This window comes from Schistocerca nitens, chromosome 7, assembly GCF_023898315.1.
Source record: "Schistocerca nitens isolate TAMUIC-IGC-003100 chromosome 7, iqSchNite1.1, whole genome shotgun sequence".
In the NCBI taxonomy this organism is placed as follows: Eukaryota; Metazoa; Arthropoda; class Insecta; order Orthoptera; family Acrididae; genus Schistocerca; species Schistocerca nitens.
The window spans coordinates 491,562,810-491,579,436 of NC_064620.1; the positions used below are offsets into that span (position 1 = coordinate 491,562,810).

The window sequence follows — 16,627 nt, forward strand, 5'->3', positions numbered from 1 at the left end:
CAGTCCCGTATTGTTCGTGGAAAGAAAGATTATCGGTATGCCTCTGTGTGGGCTCTAATCTCTCTGATTTTATACTCATGGTCTCTTCGCGAGATATACATAGGAGGGAGCAATATACTGCTTGACTCCTCGGTCATCTCGTGGTCATGCGGTAGCGTTCTCGCTTCCCACGCCCGGGTTCACGGGTTCGATTCCCGGCGGGGTCAGGGATTTTCTCTGCCTCGTGATGGCTGGGTGTTGTGTGATGTCCTTAGGTTAGTTAGGTTTAAGTAGTTCTAAGTTCTAGGGGACTGATGACCATAGATGGTAAGTCCCATAGTGCTCAGAGCCATTTGAACCATTTTTTTGACTCCTCGGTGAAGTTGTGTTCTCGAAACTTCAACAAAAGCCCGTACGCAGCTACTGAGCGTCTCTCTTGCAGAGTCTTCCACTTGAGTGTATCTATCATCTCTTTAACGCTTTCGCGATTACTAAATGATCCTGTAATGTAGCGGGCTGCTGTCCGTTGGACCTTCTCTATCTCTTCTATCAACCCTATCTGATACGGATCCCACACCGGTGAGCAGTATTCAAGCAATGGGCGAACAAGTGTACTGTGACCAACTTCCTTTGTTTTCGGACTGTATTTCCTTAGGATTCTTCCAGTGAATCTCAGTCTGGCATCTGCTTTACTGATGATTAATTTTATATGATCATTCCATTTTAAATCACTCCTAATTCCTACTCCCAGATAATTTATGGAATTAACTGCTTCCAGTTGCTGACCTGCTATTTTGTAGCTAAATGATGAAGGATCTTTCTTTCTGTGTATTCACAATACATTACACTTGTCTACATGGAGATTCAATTCCCATTCCCTGCACCATACGTCAATTCTTTGCAGATCCTCCTGCATTTCAGTACAATTTTCCATTGATACAACCTCTCGATATAATACAGCATCATCCGCAAGAAGCCTCAGTGAACTTCCGATGTTATCCACAAGGTCATTTATATATATTGTGAATAGCAACGGTCCTACGACACTACCCTGCGGCACACCTGAAATCACTCTTACTTCGGAAGACTTCTCTCCATCGAGAATGACATGCCGCTATTTGTACTAAAATGATGCCAGTTAAGTTTTTGTATCACTTCATGCGAACAGCTTACGGGTATATTTTATGTGCATATTTTACATTTTTTTGGTGCATAAACGCATCTGTATTTGAGGGATTAACGCTGCATGAAAATCCGGTCACGTACTTAAGGTATTACATTGGGTAAAATAATGTGTGAATGTGAGATACAGATTAAGGAAATCATTGCGGTGTGTCTGCTGTGCCTAGCAGACGAACTGGTGAGAAAATCCATCGTCAGGGGGCAGCTGCAGAGCTTGCCGACGAGCATCCGATGGTCGCGGGGGACGCTGTTTGTTAGTAGAGAAGAGAAGAAAGATACTCCAGGGGGCTTTGCAGGCCCGCCGCAGCCCAGGGGGGCCGTAAATCGCACCGCTGTTTGGAGGCGAGCCATCCCCCCCCCCCCCAATCCCCACTCACTAGGGGCGCTAGCAGCTACTGCTGGAAGCAGCGGCCGTGTACGGCCCAAAAAATGTCCTGCCCTTCTGCACTCTCATCCCGCCATAAGGCGGGCCAATGGAGACTCCTGATATACTGCAGCCGGGTAATTGACCCCCACCTCGACTTGTGCGCGCGCGAAATGAGGTTTACTACCGACTAAACAACGAGAAAATTGTGGAAGCGAGCTCTCCATTTTGCTTTCTTTTTTATTATCTTGCTCTCATGCGCACTAGCTAGGCTCTAGTTATCATTTTTTCTTGGATATACGTAGAAATACTTGAACTGCTTACATCTACATCTACATTTATCCTCCGCAAGCCACCCAACGGTGTGTGGCGGTGGGCACTTTACGTGCCACTGTCATTACCTCCCATTCCTGTTCCAGTCGTGTATGGTTCGCGGGAAGAACGACTGCCGGAAAGTCTCCGTGCTCGCTCGAATATTCTCTAATTTTACATTCGCGATCTCCTCGGGATGTATAAGTAGAGCGAAGCAATATATTCGATATCTCATCCAGAAACGCACCCTCTCGAAACCTGGACAGCAAGCTGCACCGCGATGCAGAGCGCCTCTCTTGCAGAGTCTGCCACTTGAATTTGCTAAACATCTCCGTAACGCTATCACGCTTACCAAATAACCCTGTGACGAAACGCGCCGCTCTTCTTTGGATCTTCTCTAACTCCCATGTCAACCCAACCTGGTACGAATCCCACACTGATGAGGTATAGATCGAACGAGTGTTTTGTAAGCCACCTCCTTTGTTGATGAACTACATTTTCTAAGGACTCTCCCAATGAATCTCAACCTGGCACCCGCCTTACCAACAATTAATTTTATATGATCATTCCACTTCAAATCGTTCCGCACGCATACTCCCAGATATTTTACAGAAGTAACTGCTACCAGCGTTTGTTCCGCTATCATATAACCATACAATAACGGATCCTTCTTTCTGTGTATTCGCAATACATTACATTTGTCTATGTTAATGGTCAGTTGCCACTCCCTGCACCAGTTGCCTATCAGCTGCTGATCTTCCTACAATTCGCTGAAATTTTCTAATGCTGCAACTTCTCTGTATACTACAACATCATCCGCGAAAAGCCGCATGGAACTTCCGACACTATCTACTAGGTCATTTACATATATCGTGAACAGCAAAGGTCCCATAACACTCCCCTGTCGCACGCCAGAGGTTACTTTAACGTCTCTAGACGTCTCTCCATTGAGAAGAACATGCTGTGTTCTGTTTGCTAAAAACTCTTCAATCTAGCCACACAGCTGGTCTGATACTCCGTAGGCTCTTACTTTGTTCATCAGGCGGCAGTGCGGAACTGTATCGAACGCGTTCCGGAAGTCAAGGAAAATGGCATCTACCTGGGAGCCTGTATCTAATATTTTCTGGGTCTCATGAATAAATAAAGCGAGTTGGGTATCAAACTATCGCTGTTTCCGGAATCCATGTTGATTCCTACTGAGTAGTACCAGAGAAGGGTGCTCGTTTCCACCTATATACACTGCAAGGAAAAAATTAATACGCCCCTTTAGACGTTCCCAGTTCACGTTTTGCACCAGTGTATATAGAGTACGTGAACTGATTACTTTTACAGATGAATACCATCAGCGGTTCTGACGTACGAGGAATCGACCCACGCCGAAACACTCATATTAGTACGTGGTGTAGCGTCCAAGCCTGGTAATGCAGTCGTTGACCCTGCCATCCAGTCGATCGTACAGATGGAGAGCACGTTATGCTACATCTGCTCGACCTGTTCATGTAGATCCGTAATATCTGTTGGCTGATGAGTCACAAGAGTGACTTCTCGTCCAGTCATATTCCAAACGTGCTCGATTGGACACAAGTCCAGAGATCGTGCTTTTATCCAGGAAAGTTACTGCACCCCTTTCGGAGCACGCTGGGTTTCATGGGCAGTGTGTGGATGAGCATCACCCTGTCCGAACAACACATAACCTGCCAGTTGCAAGAACAGCGAACGAATGGGCGTAACTACATTCTGCGCCTACTGAGTTGCGGTTAGCGTCCCTTCCAGAAACACCAGAGGTGTACAAAAGTTGTAACCATAAGGCCTGGGGTGAGACCAACGTGTCATGGACGAATGCTCTCTATGACACAGTGCTCACCAGATCTACATCGTACGCGCTTCCAGGAAAAGTTTGCTTTCATTGCTCAAGAACATGGCACGCCATCCATCTTGCAGGTGATCCTCTGACGACACCAGTAGTGCCTTGGACTTCGATGCTGTGGCGTGAGTACAAGACGGTCTAGAGGTGAATGTGCACGTAGTCCCACTGCTGATAACCGGTTCGCAACAGTTCGTGTTGGCACATCTTGGCTCAAAAGCCCTTTTCTTTCTGCTATGGTAACAGTATGATCTACCACCGCTGCCCTTACAGTAGGACCATCCTGGTGGGTACCTGTTCTACGTGGACGTCCAGAAACGCGTCTGTAGGTGCGAGAATGTTCACGTGACCACCGGTACCAGAATCATTGCACAATTGACGCAGCACATCTAGCTTGACATCATCGGATCAAAATCTATGTCATTTTTCCACACGTACTACTTTTTTCAGCAGTTTACTACCTCCGTGATAATGTATATTACGTCAGACACACAACACGGCACGTGGTTCCCCATTATTATTTGTTGCATTCTCGGTAAGGATCATCCTGACACTCGGAACGCTACAGTTTGACACTTTTCAAACCCGCTCACTTGGCTGTAGGAAGCACCAGTGTGTCTCAATGGCAAATGGCACTGTTGGTTCAAATGGCTCTGAGCACTATGGGACTTAACAGCTGAGGTCACCAGTCCCCTAGAACTTAGAACTACTTAAACCTAACTAACCTGAGGACACCACACACATCGATGCCCCGAGGCAGGATTCGAACGTGCGACCGTATCGGTCTCGCTGTTCCAGACTGAAGCGACTAGAACCGTTCGGCCACACGGGCCGGCAATGGCACTGTTCCCTGCTTGCTTTGTACGTTCGTACCACACCGAGCCTTCTCGCTGTGAACATTCCCTATCAAAGGGTAGTCATAGATGGCGCTCTTGTACCTACGCCACTATGTTATCTGTCGGTGGACGACGATGAAACCATAATCAGTAAATTTACTTTCCCCCAGGTGTCATTTGTCATCATCGGATCAAATTCGGTGTCCTCTTTCCAGACGTACTATTTTTTTGGCAGTATACTATCTCCGTGATGATATATAACATGTCAGACACATAATACGGCAAGTGGTCCCCAATTTTTTATTTCTTATTGTTATTATCACTGAAACATTCCTTTCGCCTGTACGTCGGTGTTTCATTGGTGCCGCACGAAATCACATTCACGCCCCCAGTCGGCATACACATGCTTTCGATACTTTTGTGCAACACCACATCCAGATAGTTGATCGCTCCAGGCCTTGCTTTGAGGTCTCTCTTTCACCGAACGAGTCCCTGCACACTAACCTCAACACTAGCTCAGAAAAACTACGAAATTGACAAAGCATAAATTCACGGCCGTGGACGCTGTTAGCATTCTCTCAGTCTTCAGCACTACACTCAGTAACTTGGTTGTTCATTCAGAATACGCTACAAAAACACCACAACAGAGTGCACACAACTTCTATACCACAGAATGGCTACCTGCCGATTCCTCGATTTCGCGAGTTCCAAACCTTTTCAGCCAATTAGAATCTGAAGCGGATTGCAGGGATTTTCGTTGGCGTTTACCGCTCCCATTTTTATCTATTCTGTAAGGCACTGGATCTGTATCAGGAGTTCTAAGATTCCCTCCGCAATGAGTGTTGGAAACACCGACCATCATGGGGAAAATATTCGCCCTTGAAATGCACACAGTCTGCTCCGACCACCAACTATGTACAAGGATAAGTGAAAAACCGGCCTATTATCTTCACACTGAACAAAAATCCCCTTCCGTTGCAGACATAAACTGGCTGAGGCGACTACAAAAGCTAAAAGTACTTTCACACATAGTTAGCCTTGTAAAGCTTTGTTACGCTATTATTATTATTATTATTATCATTATTATTATTATCTTTTTTATTCAAAACACTGATTGCATTGTTCAGTGCTGTCAAGTGTATTAAAATGGTATCTGCAGTTTGTTAGTAAGGAGTTAGCTTTGCTAGCTTTACTTCAAACGAAACGTGGGGCTGGCCTTCATCCTTTGATCCTAGACAGAGTGCTCTTCAACATACGTCAAATTTATTTCGAGGCCATTACTACTACTGACACTTCTCTATTATTATTAATGGTATTGTTGTTATTTTGTTGGACTAAGCAAAGCAGAACAGAGACCATTTCGGATTTTTTAAACTTTCTTTGTGACCATGTTGAAACTGGGCTCATTTACCGTCCTCAGACAGACTCGCTCCAGTATTCTTCAATTTTCTGCCTGTCCATTGACGAATTTATGTCCAAATTTTCTCTTTCTTTGGTATTGGATGCATATACCTTTTTCCAGGCCTAATCTTATAGCTTTGTTCCTTTTTATTTGCTAAATTTAAGCTTTATTGCGAACTTGTCTACTAAATGCGGTTATTTACAGTCCTAATATAGCCACAGAATTTTAGAATGTGTTTATTTTTTATATCGGAATAAATACTGTTGTTGCTGTACTCATTCTCAGTCCGACGACTGGTTCGATGCAGCTCTGTGCTAGCCAGTCCTGTGCAAGCGTCTTCATCTCTGCAACGTACATTTATGTGAACTCGCTTACTATAGTTGAGCTTTCGTCTGCCTCTACAGTTTTACCCCGTCACTCCGACACCCGGGACCAAACTTTCATCCGTTTCCCTACTGAACAATCCTTGTAGCCTCAGGATATGTCTCAACAATCAGCCCCACCTTTTAAACATGCTGTGCCGCAAGTTCCTTTTTCCCCCGTTTACATCCACTGTCTCTTCATTAGTTATTAGATCTATCCATCAAATCTTGAACATTCCGCTGCAGCACCAAATTTCAAAAACTGATATTCTCTTTCTTAGTGAACTGTTAGTCGACCACGTTTAAGTTAGATACCTTGCTTCGCTTTACACATACACCTTCGAAACCAGCTTCTGATGGTGTGCTACTGAGTTTCCTTATTTCATCTTGCTCTATATATTTTTATACATAAAATAATTTTGTGAACACATTTGCGCACCACATCACAAAATAGCATCAGTCAGTTCAGTAGTAAAAAAAATAAATAAATAAACATCTGATGAATTAAATAACAGGTACAGCCTTCAGCTAGCTGAACTGATTCGTAGCCTATAGCTCATAATGAGATTATTAAAAAAAAGAGAATAAAAATCAAACTTTACGTAGCAGTATGAATTAGTGGATCTTGCTTCAAAACAATAAATGATGTATACTTCCGGTTCGCTGGTGCTGGCATGACCAGCGAACTGGTGCCTTTGAATGCTAGTAACAAGGGGACACAATAATAAATAATGGATTGCTATAATAGATAGAAAGAAACAGAATCTAAACGGAAGTCATATTGGGGACAATTTGGGAGATGCGCAACATACTTGTCTTAAACTTTAAACATTTTAAAATTAGAGCAGAATATAAACAAATAGCTATGGTTAATGATATGAAACTACAGTATAATCTGCTTTGGTGTTCTCGAAATGAACATAGGTTAAGAAAAAAAACATAAGATAGATTTAGAAAAAGTATTTCACAGCTGATATGATAATACAAAAGCAGAATATTCAATCTCTGTTACATAACTCAGACGAATTCCAGAACGTGTTATCAGAATAGACGACACTAATGAACACAGTGCAAAATGACCACCATGGGAAGCAGCAATAGTTTAAGTCAAAGCCAATCTGCAGTGAGATGCGAATGTTTAACATGAGGTTCTTGCCAAGACAATCTTCCCATGTGAGCGTCCTAGGACCACGATTTCATAGCGTCGATTTCGCGTGCCACTGTTAATGCATTCTGTCTCACTTCGTTCTTAAGGCGATTTATAGGTTAAAATCAACAGTAGAGATCGCAATAACATTTGTTTATTATTGCCGGGTTCGGGCCCTGCATGAGTAGGAACAGCAAAGTAACATACAGTACTTCGACATATGGCGTTAAAAGAAAATAGAGAAAAGCTGTAGCCTTTACCCCTATGGCTAGTGCTGGTGGCTCCCCGGCTTTTCCCGTGAGACTGGGATCGCACACAGTGATTAATGGCAGTGGAACGACGGGTTAAATGCTGTGCAACCCTCACCACACGCTCATCTTCGCAGAATGAAGTCGACCGGTTGATGTGCGTCCGGATTGTCCGTTACCCATATTCTGCAGTTCTGCGTATTGACGTGTCCCTCCAGATGGAAACTGATTTCGCTTGTCCACAGAATCTTCTACGACCATTCATTGTCAATATCCCTGCGATCAATAAATTACACAGCGAACGTTTGCCTTACTGGCAGGTTAGGAGGAAACAACTGCTGAACATGAATGATTTTGTATATATAGCAATTCAGGATGCTTCGTAGGATTTTTTGCACTGTGATCGGAGGCATAGCCAAGGTTCCTCGTGCACTGCGTATTTGGACACCGTGACCCACCCATTCGGCAATGCTGTGGCCATTTCTTCGACACGCGTTGCACCAACTGCTTTCGTCCCTTAATGATATTGCACTTCAAAAGAACCTGTCTTTTAGAATTTTGTAATCATTTTCTTCACATCCTTAGCAGACATTGGACCAGTGGTTTTTTTCATACCTTTGGGCGTCCGGAACCTCTATAGGACTACTGGCGCATAGTCACCGTCCTCGTAACAGAGCTTTACAAGATGTACTCGATCCTTCAAGCAGACAGTCATATTGGGCGTCTCGCACGCAAACTCATGGACAGTCGTGTGCCGCTTGTCTTCTGGTGTGCATGTTCTGATAATTTCAGCGCCATCTATAAGCCAAACATTAACGGTTTTTTCCATGACAGTTCCCCATGCGTCAACAATATGTCGTTCAAATTTGATGTTATTTTGAACAGTGGTTCTCTTTCTACAGCGTTTTGAAACTGGTACTTCAGGTATGGACGCCCTGTCTATCAAGGAAAAAATGGCCGAAAACAGAACTTTACAGGACGCTACTCAAAGTAACGCCTGTTCCCTATTTATTGACAATCGAGGAATATCTTCTGCGTCTTATTTGCGAGATGTGACGTAAACAATTGTTGAGATTTCTCTCTAATCCCATGTCGTCCAACTTATGCAAAAGTACTTCATTCTCCACACAATCAAGTGCTTATGTTAAAATCAAAGAAATTACCTACTGTGCTCAGCTTATAGCATATGCTTCACAGTGTCTCACACACAGAAGAATAGATTGCATTTTCTTTGGATAACCCTTTCCCGAAACCAAACGGACCGTCTATCAGCAAACAATGTACACTAAGATGTTTTGGGGCCTCTGTACTTCAAGCCGAAGTTACTGCGATTAGGGCATGTGTGGAGGAGAATATGAGTAGGTGCTACAATGACCGTAGCACCTACATCTATTCAAACAGCCAGGCAGCCCTGAAATCATTGGCACCTCCTGCAACAAGATCTAAGATTGTTGCAGATTGCCACAGGGCTCTGGTGGAGCTAGGGGGAAACTATAGGGTGTACCTAGTGTGGACCCCTGGCCACTAAGGGATCTGTAGCAGTGAACAACCCGATAGATTGGCTGGGATGGGGGCAATAACTCCATTTATTGGACAGGAACCTGTCTTGACAATCACCAAAGCTATGATCAAATTAGAACTACGGAACTGGCTTAGGACACAGCACGTAGAATGTTGGACGAAGGTCCATAAACAAAAACATGGTAAGGTAATGAAGCCCAAGCTATGTTTTAAAAGAAGCTCTGTAATCCTGGGATTGAACAGGAAAGAGCTCAAACTCATGACTAGACTGATGACCGGCCATGTGAACTTCAAAAAACACCTACACACAATGGGTATAATGGAAGAGGACTTTAAATGTAGGATCTGTGATGAGGGTGCAGAAACTGCATCACACATCCATTGGAGAGTAAAAGATACAGGATCTTCGGGACAACTAGACCTGAAGAAATTGTGTCTAAAAAAAAACTGGCAGAGGGACTACTTTTTTTTTAATTCTTTATTATTAAACCATTATAATTATACAAATCAACCCACTTCCTTAATTCATTAGTGGGTCCTAAAATAGTTATACATTTATATGTAAATTTTGCAGCTAGTTTAATGTTAGTATGTGAGCTACACTTATTAACATAACAATGGGCATCTACTATCTACATATACTGTTTGTACCTAATTCCTACAACTAATTTAATGTATGTAATCTGCAGCGTCACATGTGTGCCAGTGAGGATATAAACCTACTTTCGTATGCCTTGCTCTTCGAGCTAACCCCGAAGAGCATGCCCCTGGCACTGGGCAGGCCTCGATGTTGAATTCGCTGCAGTCCCTATCTTAATTCACTATAACTAAGTCCTACAATCTAACTAACTTAACCTACGTCATATTCGGTGTGTGTCACAATCGGTGGTTGTTCCCTACTCCCCCTAGTCCTGCACGCGGCGGATTCCAACTTAGATGTAGTCGGCCAGTCCGCGCACAGGCGGCATGGGAATAGGGCTTTTGGACGTAATCGGTGGTGATTGTCATTATTTAATGTATCTCGCCTAAATAGTCATATAGAACTTTTCGAGATACCTCGTTTGCCAAGGTGTTTAAGGTCTGAAAGCTCTCCTCCCGTATGAGTAAATGGTATGTGTCACGGTTGGGTAGTCTGTCTCGTAGTGTGTTTGCGATATCATTGAAGAGGGGACATTCGTAAACTACATGCTCGGGTGTACCTTCCGGATCGCCACAGTCACACGCTGGTGTTGCCCTCTTCCAAAATCGACATAAGTAAGTCGGGTAGGGTCCATGGCCAGTGAGAAAGTGGATCAGACCTCTTGTGGGCTCAAAATACTTCAGTCCAAGTCGTTCCCTCACATCAGGTACAAGCTGGAAGGTTCTTCGTCCAGCCTCTTCTGCGTCCCAAGTCTCCTGCCAGAGCTCCTCCCCTCTTTTCCTTATCTCTCTTTTATCCCCCCCCCCCCCCCTAATACCCATAATATCCGCAATCTTCTCGTAATTTCCCTTCTTGACCCAGTACCAAGCCGCCTGTTCTCTTATCTTTATGTCCAGAGGGCAGAGCCCCATTATAACTAATAGGGCCCCCCCTGGAGATGTTCTGTAGGCTCCCACAGCTCTTAATACCATGCTTCTCTGAACCCTTCTCACTGCCATGGCGGGCACAACCCTCGTGAGCCTGTGCGCCCAGACTCCCGAGCCATAGCCCACAACTAAGGTTAGGATACTGTTGTGATAGAGTCTACTTAGGTGTGGAGGAAGATGGAATCTTTTATGGCCTATGGAAATCAGGTTATTTAATATCTCAAGGGCTCTCTGAGTGACAGTATCAATGTGTTTTCCAAAACTCCACCTCTCATCAATGATAACTCCCAAGTAGCGTGTCTCGCGTCGTCGGAGAACTGGTGAACCGTCTATTCTGACAGTCGGATTTCTAATAAGATGTCCTTTTAGTAATAGGTAGGTGGATTTACTGGGCGATATCGTCATTTTAGTCGTGTGGCACCACTGTTGTAATTTGTCTAATGCTGTCTCTATTTTCGGTTCGATGTCTTCGCGGCTACGGCCCCCAACCAACAGGAGGAGGTCATCCGCGTAGGCTATCACCTCTAGCACCTCATCACTTTGTTGTAAACTATCTAATAAAGGCTCCATATGGATGTTCCAGAAGAGGGGTCCTAAGACGGAACCTTGTGGACATCCTTTGGTAATTATCTTTCCAACTCTTTCGCTAGAAGATGATAACCAGACCTCCCGATCCTTGCAATAGCTCCTCAGGCAACCATATAGCGGCCCTGGACACTCTTTCTCCCGCAAGCAGGAGAAGAACGAAGGCCACCACAGGTTGTCGAAGGCGCCACTGATATCAACCATGATGCCAACTACGTATTTGTGCGGGGTCGAGCAACAGACCTCGGCCGCCAGGGCGATTGCATCAGATGCCGACCGCCTCGGCCTGAACCCGACCTGCCCGTCGCTCACCCCGCACAACACTCGGTGTGCTGTCAATCTGTCAGCCAGCAGTTTCTCCAGTATTTTGCCAAATACATCCAGCAGGCAAATCGGCCTGTAAGATTTCACTTCTGCTGGGTCCTTGTCTGGTCCTTTCTTTATAATTATTACATTTGCAATTTTCCATCTCTTGGGGAATTTTCCCTGTCTGAGGCATTCATTGTATAGTTGTGTTAGTGGCGCAGTCAGCTGAGGCGCCAGAAACTGCACCACCTCCGCCACAATGCCGTCTGGCCCAGGTGCTTTTCCTTTTTTCAATGATCTCATGTGGGTTGCCACCTCCTCCTCTGAGAAGGGGTAGACAGCCGTCTCATTAACGTATACTTCTTGGTCTTCATCTCTGAGCTGCTTCTGCCCCTCTGTCTCCCCATGCGCATTGTCGTCAGGCAACAGGGACCGGAGGAGGACCCCCGCAGTCTCCTGCCAGGACTACGTCATCCTGTCCCCGCACCTGACTGTTGCTAGCTCCAGAGGAGAGCGGATTTTTTCTCTCACTAACTTATACGGAAGCCCCCATGGATCCGTGACTAGCTGATTGAGCACAAAGTTTTCCCAACTCCTCATCCTAACTTCACGTAGTTCCTTTTGGAACCTCCGCTTTTCCTCCCTATATAGCACCTGCCACCTTTGTCGTTCCTGCCAGACGACACTGCGCTGGTAGTGCCTCCTCAGCCTTCTGACAGACTGACGCAGTTCTCCCAGTTCAGCAGACCATGATGACAGAGAGGCCGCCATGGCCCTCCTCCTTGTAGGTACGGCTGCCTTCACCGCTCTTGTCACTGCATTCACCAGTTCCTCTGCTCTCTGGTCCACGTCCATGTCCAGATGCATGTCACCTCCCGGTGATGGAGGAATGTCACACTCCCTAGCTAGGCGTTCCCAGTCAGCTCTTCTATAATTTAGTTGCACCTCCCACCCCGTGGCCCAGCGGCACTCTCTTTCTCCCAAGGTGAAGGATATCAGATTGTGGTCGCTTGTGGTGGCATTCTCTGTGACTCTCCAGTTTTGAATAATGTTAGCCGTATTTGGAGTTACAAGGGTGACGTCAATATTTGTGCCCTGTCCCCCTCCTGCAGCGTAGGTAGGAGGATTGCCAGGCCTGTTTGCCACCACAAGTTGTGATGCCATTATAAGTTCTTCAACTTTTTCACCATTTGCGTCTCTCGTGCCACTGTAACACAGGGGGGATTTGGCATTAATGTCAGCTGTTATTACAACCTTTCTTCCCTGCAACGCCGTGGTAACTCTCGCTAGGTGGTCTATGTAGTGTTCTATATTGTCCCCATACTGAAAATACATGTTTATGAGAGTTATTGTTCCCATAGGGGTTTGTATCTGCATGACGTTACAGTGGCTAGTTGTAAATTGCGTGAGTGTAGTGACTCTCAAGAGTCTATTTGTGATTATAATCGCCGCCTTCGGGTCATCCCCTCTGCTATTTGCCAGCTCGCGGCAGCAAAAGCTATTTTTCCAGCCAGGGAGTATGGCTCCTGTAGACAGAGTACATCAAGTCTCCTCTCCTCCACCTCCCTTCGGAGCTCTTGCATCACGAGTCTGCTGTTATGAGTATTGAGCTGTCCAATAGTTATTTTTGTCATTAGGGAAAGTACGTATGTATTCGGTCATGTGGCCAGGTCTTACTCCAGTCGAAAGCAATTCGTCCATGTGCTATTACTGATTGTGCGTAGATGTCGTTAAGTTCAAGTTTCTCACCTCGTCTCTCGAACACTTTCTTGAGCAGATCTCGCAAGGCTCCGAAGTCGGTGGGGAGATTCACTGATTTTAGCTGGATTCTGTCGACAGCCTCCATAACCGAGAAGGTTATCTTCCTGACGTCTTCATGTCCTACATGGACCACATGTCGTAAGGCAGTGGTCAGGGTAGCCGGCTTCTCCAGTCTGGATAGTTGCATAGTGTACTCCAAGTTGGGGTACACCCTAACCGGATCGACCGGTGGCAGTCTGACTATTGGTGAACTTAGTACAGTGGGGCTCGTACATGAGCTTGTCACTGTGTTTTCTTGAATGGGTTGTTTGTTTATATTACTATCTTTAGGCGTTGCCACAGCCACAGGATGCCCTTGCCGTTGTTGGTGTAGTTCCGGCTTTGTTCCCCGGCTTCCAGAGGAGAGAGTTTCGGCCATGAGGGGGAGATTGGTTTGTATGCCAATGTCCATTGTTGGAAATTCGGTCAGTTTTAGTGGCGCCCGAGAGCGACCTCAAAAACTCCTTGAATCTGTTTGCCCTCATGGCATCCCTCCTCTTTTTGCTCGGGGACTTCCGCTTTGGCATCCTGTTCGGTATGCCCGGCTCAACCATAGTCGGTTCTGGAGATTAATCTTTGTTCCAACATTCTGTATGTCGGGCAATTCCTGCCTGTGGCAGAGGGACTACTTGCACTATTTAAGGGCACTGGTTAGCTCTACTAGATATACAGGGAGTGATACCGCACAATAAACCTAGTTTCGGTGCGGGCAGTGGCGGGTCAGACCTAAGCTGTTTTAGCTCTCCTGTTAAAATCAATCAATCAAGATGTGTTGGAGCTTGCCCACTCTTCTCTTACAGGGCGCCTAAGGGATGTAGTGTTCTCGGAATGCTATACAATAGTTCAGACAAGTAACATTAGTAGTTTTATTTCTATAAAGCAGAACTGACAAAACTTCAGAGTTACATCGGCGTCGCAAGTGACATGCAAACAGTAATAGTCTTCGCTATATACGAAGTCCAAGTAAGCACTTGATACGGACCACTACAATCTGTTCTGCGAGTGCTGGCCTGTAACTGTCCACTAATGTCCGTATACTGGCCGATCTGAGCGGCCGAAGCTCACAGAAGCTGTGCTTACATTCACTTCTTGCAGAGGGCGCTTCCGGGGCGGCGCGGTCCTCCTCAGCGGGCTATTGGCTGACGTTTCCGCACCTCCTTTTCTGGCCTTGCGTTCATCGTCTTCGTTCCGGCGCTTGTGGTTACGCCAGAACAAGTGGTATCACTGCTCTCCTACACAAAGGTTTCCCAAAAACTTCTGAAAACACAGGTAGGAAAGAAATTGCCTGTTAATTGTGTATATTCTCCAAGTCAGCGTTTTTACAAAGTGATTTCACTAAAGAGTGTTTATGTCTGTCAGCAGACTGACCACACCTGAGAGACACATTGCACAGCTGACTATATGTCTTTTATAAGTGGTTCTAGGCGTTCAGTCCGGAACCGCGCTACTTCTACGGTCGCAGATTCGAATCCTGCCTCGGGCATGGATGTGTGTGATGTCCTTTTAACTGTGTGAATGGCGTGTCACAGAATCGCAAGGTAGTCTGCAAAACAAAGGCAGAGTCTCCTAGTATCAGTTCTTTCTATTTTAGTTTTCAATTGTGTCTAAAGATAAGTATCCGAAAAACTCTTCCCAAACAGTCCATGAAGGCCTGACTGTACCGACAGGCCGCCGGGTCATCCTCAGCCCACAGGCGTCACTGGATGCGGATGTGGAGGCGCATGTGGTCAGCGCACCGCTCTCCCAGCCGTATGTCAGTTTCCGTGACCGGAGCCGCTACTCCTCAATCAAGGAGCTCCTCAGTTTGCCTCTCAAGGGCTGAGTGCACCCCTCTTGCCAACAGCGCTCGGCAGACCGGATGGTCACCCATCCAAGTGCTAGCCCAGCCCGACAGCGCTTAGCTTCGGTGATCTGACGGGAACCGGTGTTACCACTGCTGCAAGGCCGTTGGCAAATATCCGAAAGGTATCACAAAATTATAATGAGTCAATCACTCTGTCCAATTCGTGCTTTAATTTCAAAATTTTGTAAGTTGTACCCCCTGTCCTTTTTGTGTTTTGTTGATTTGAGCGCCTCTTTCATTATTGCTACATTGGATTATAACACCGCAACCACACTGAAATCATTGTATTAAGACCACAACCTCGAATTGCACTACAGTTGGAATGGAAATCATCCGAATCACATTCAAAGGAGCCATCTTAAAATTCGTCTGGGAGCGAGAAAAAGTGCTTGTAAAGACAGAAGCAAATCTAAAAACACTCCTCCTCTAGAATGTTATGTCCCAATGCTCAGTTCAGCTGTGTCGCAAGTGCTACTTATGAAGTGACTGTAATAAATCGTTAAAAATTCTTTTATGTCCTTGATATTCCTGGTATTAAAAAATCCGCAGAATCTGAGTCGACGGAGATTTATTAATGCTATTAGTCATTTGAATGTTGCCCTGCATGTTTGAAACGGGACCTACAAAAAGATTTTATACATGCCATGTGTGGCGTAACAAATTGAACTTCGTCAACATTGATAGTGAGGGACACAACAAAGAATTATTCACATTTACCTGATCAGTGAGAACTTTTGAAGCATATCTGCATTCAGGACTATATTCAAGATCTTTATCGGAGTTGTAGTTATCCACATCATCCTTAGATTTGTACAAATCGTCCCTGAAAAGCATTTTCCTGGCAGGAACACCGCACTCGTTGCTGTCACTGGCACCCATGTTCTGTCACTTACCACTGCTTACACGTAGTCAAACACTGTCTCTTGTGTTCCGAGGGAACTAACACCACATAAATAGGTAAGGGGACCGCATTATGTTCGGCATCTTCGTCGGACAGTATAACACGTGGCGTATTAGTTTTAACTGAGCATGAAATATACAAATTAGATGAGGCCTTTGAAAGAATGCCTAGAAAACCGTTACTCAATTTAGAACTTCTCACTGGTGTGCCAGTACTATTTGGTAACAGAGCTGTGCAACTGACACTTCAGACAGTAACTGAACAATTCAGTTCCTATTGATCAATGTCAGCACTGCAGTCTGCTATAGCGGTCGGTACAAGATGCAGAGATTGACCCTGAAATGGTGGTTCCTTTCTGAAGTGGCATGGCTCTATTCATCGGGCTACGTGAACTTGCAGAACAACTGAA

At 45.3% G+C, this 16,627-nt stretch overlaps 1 protein-coding gene and 1 pseudogene across 1 annotated transcript in view; one reads left to right on the forward strand and one right to left on the reverse strand.

Annotated features, from left to right (window-relative positions):
* Positions 1 to 16,627, forward strand: part of LOC126195703 (protein O-mannosyl-transferase TMTC2-like) — a 607,124-nt gene that overhangs the window by 547,811 nt on the left and 42,686 nt on the right. The window lies entirely within an intron of this gene.
* LOC126195916 (5S ribosomal RNA) lies at positions 15,309 to 15,426 on the reverse strand (annotated as a pseudogene).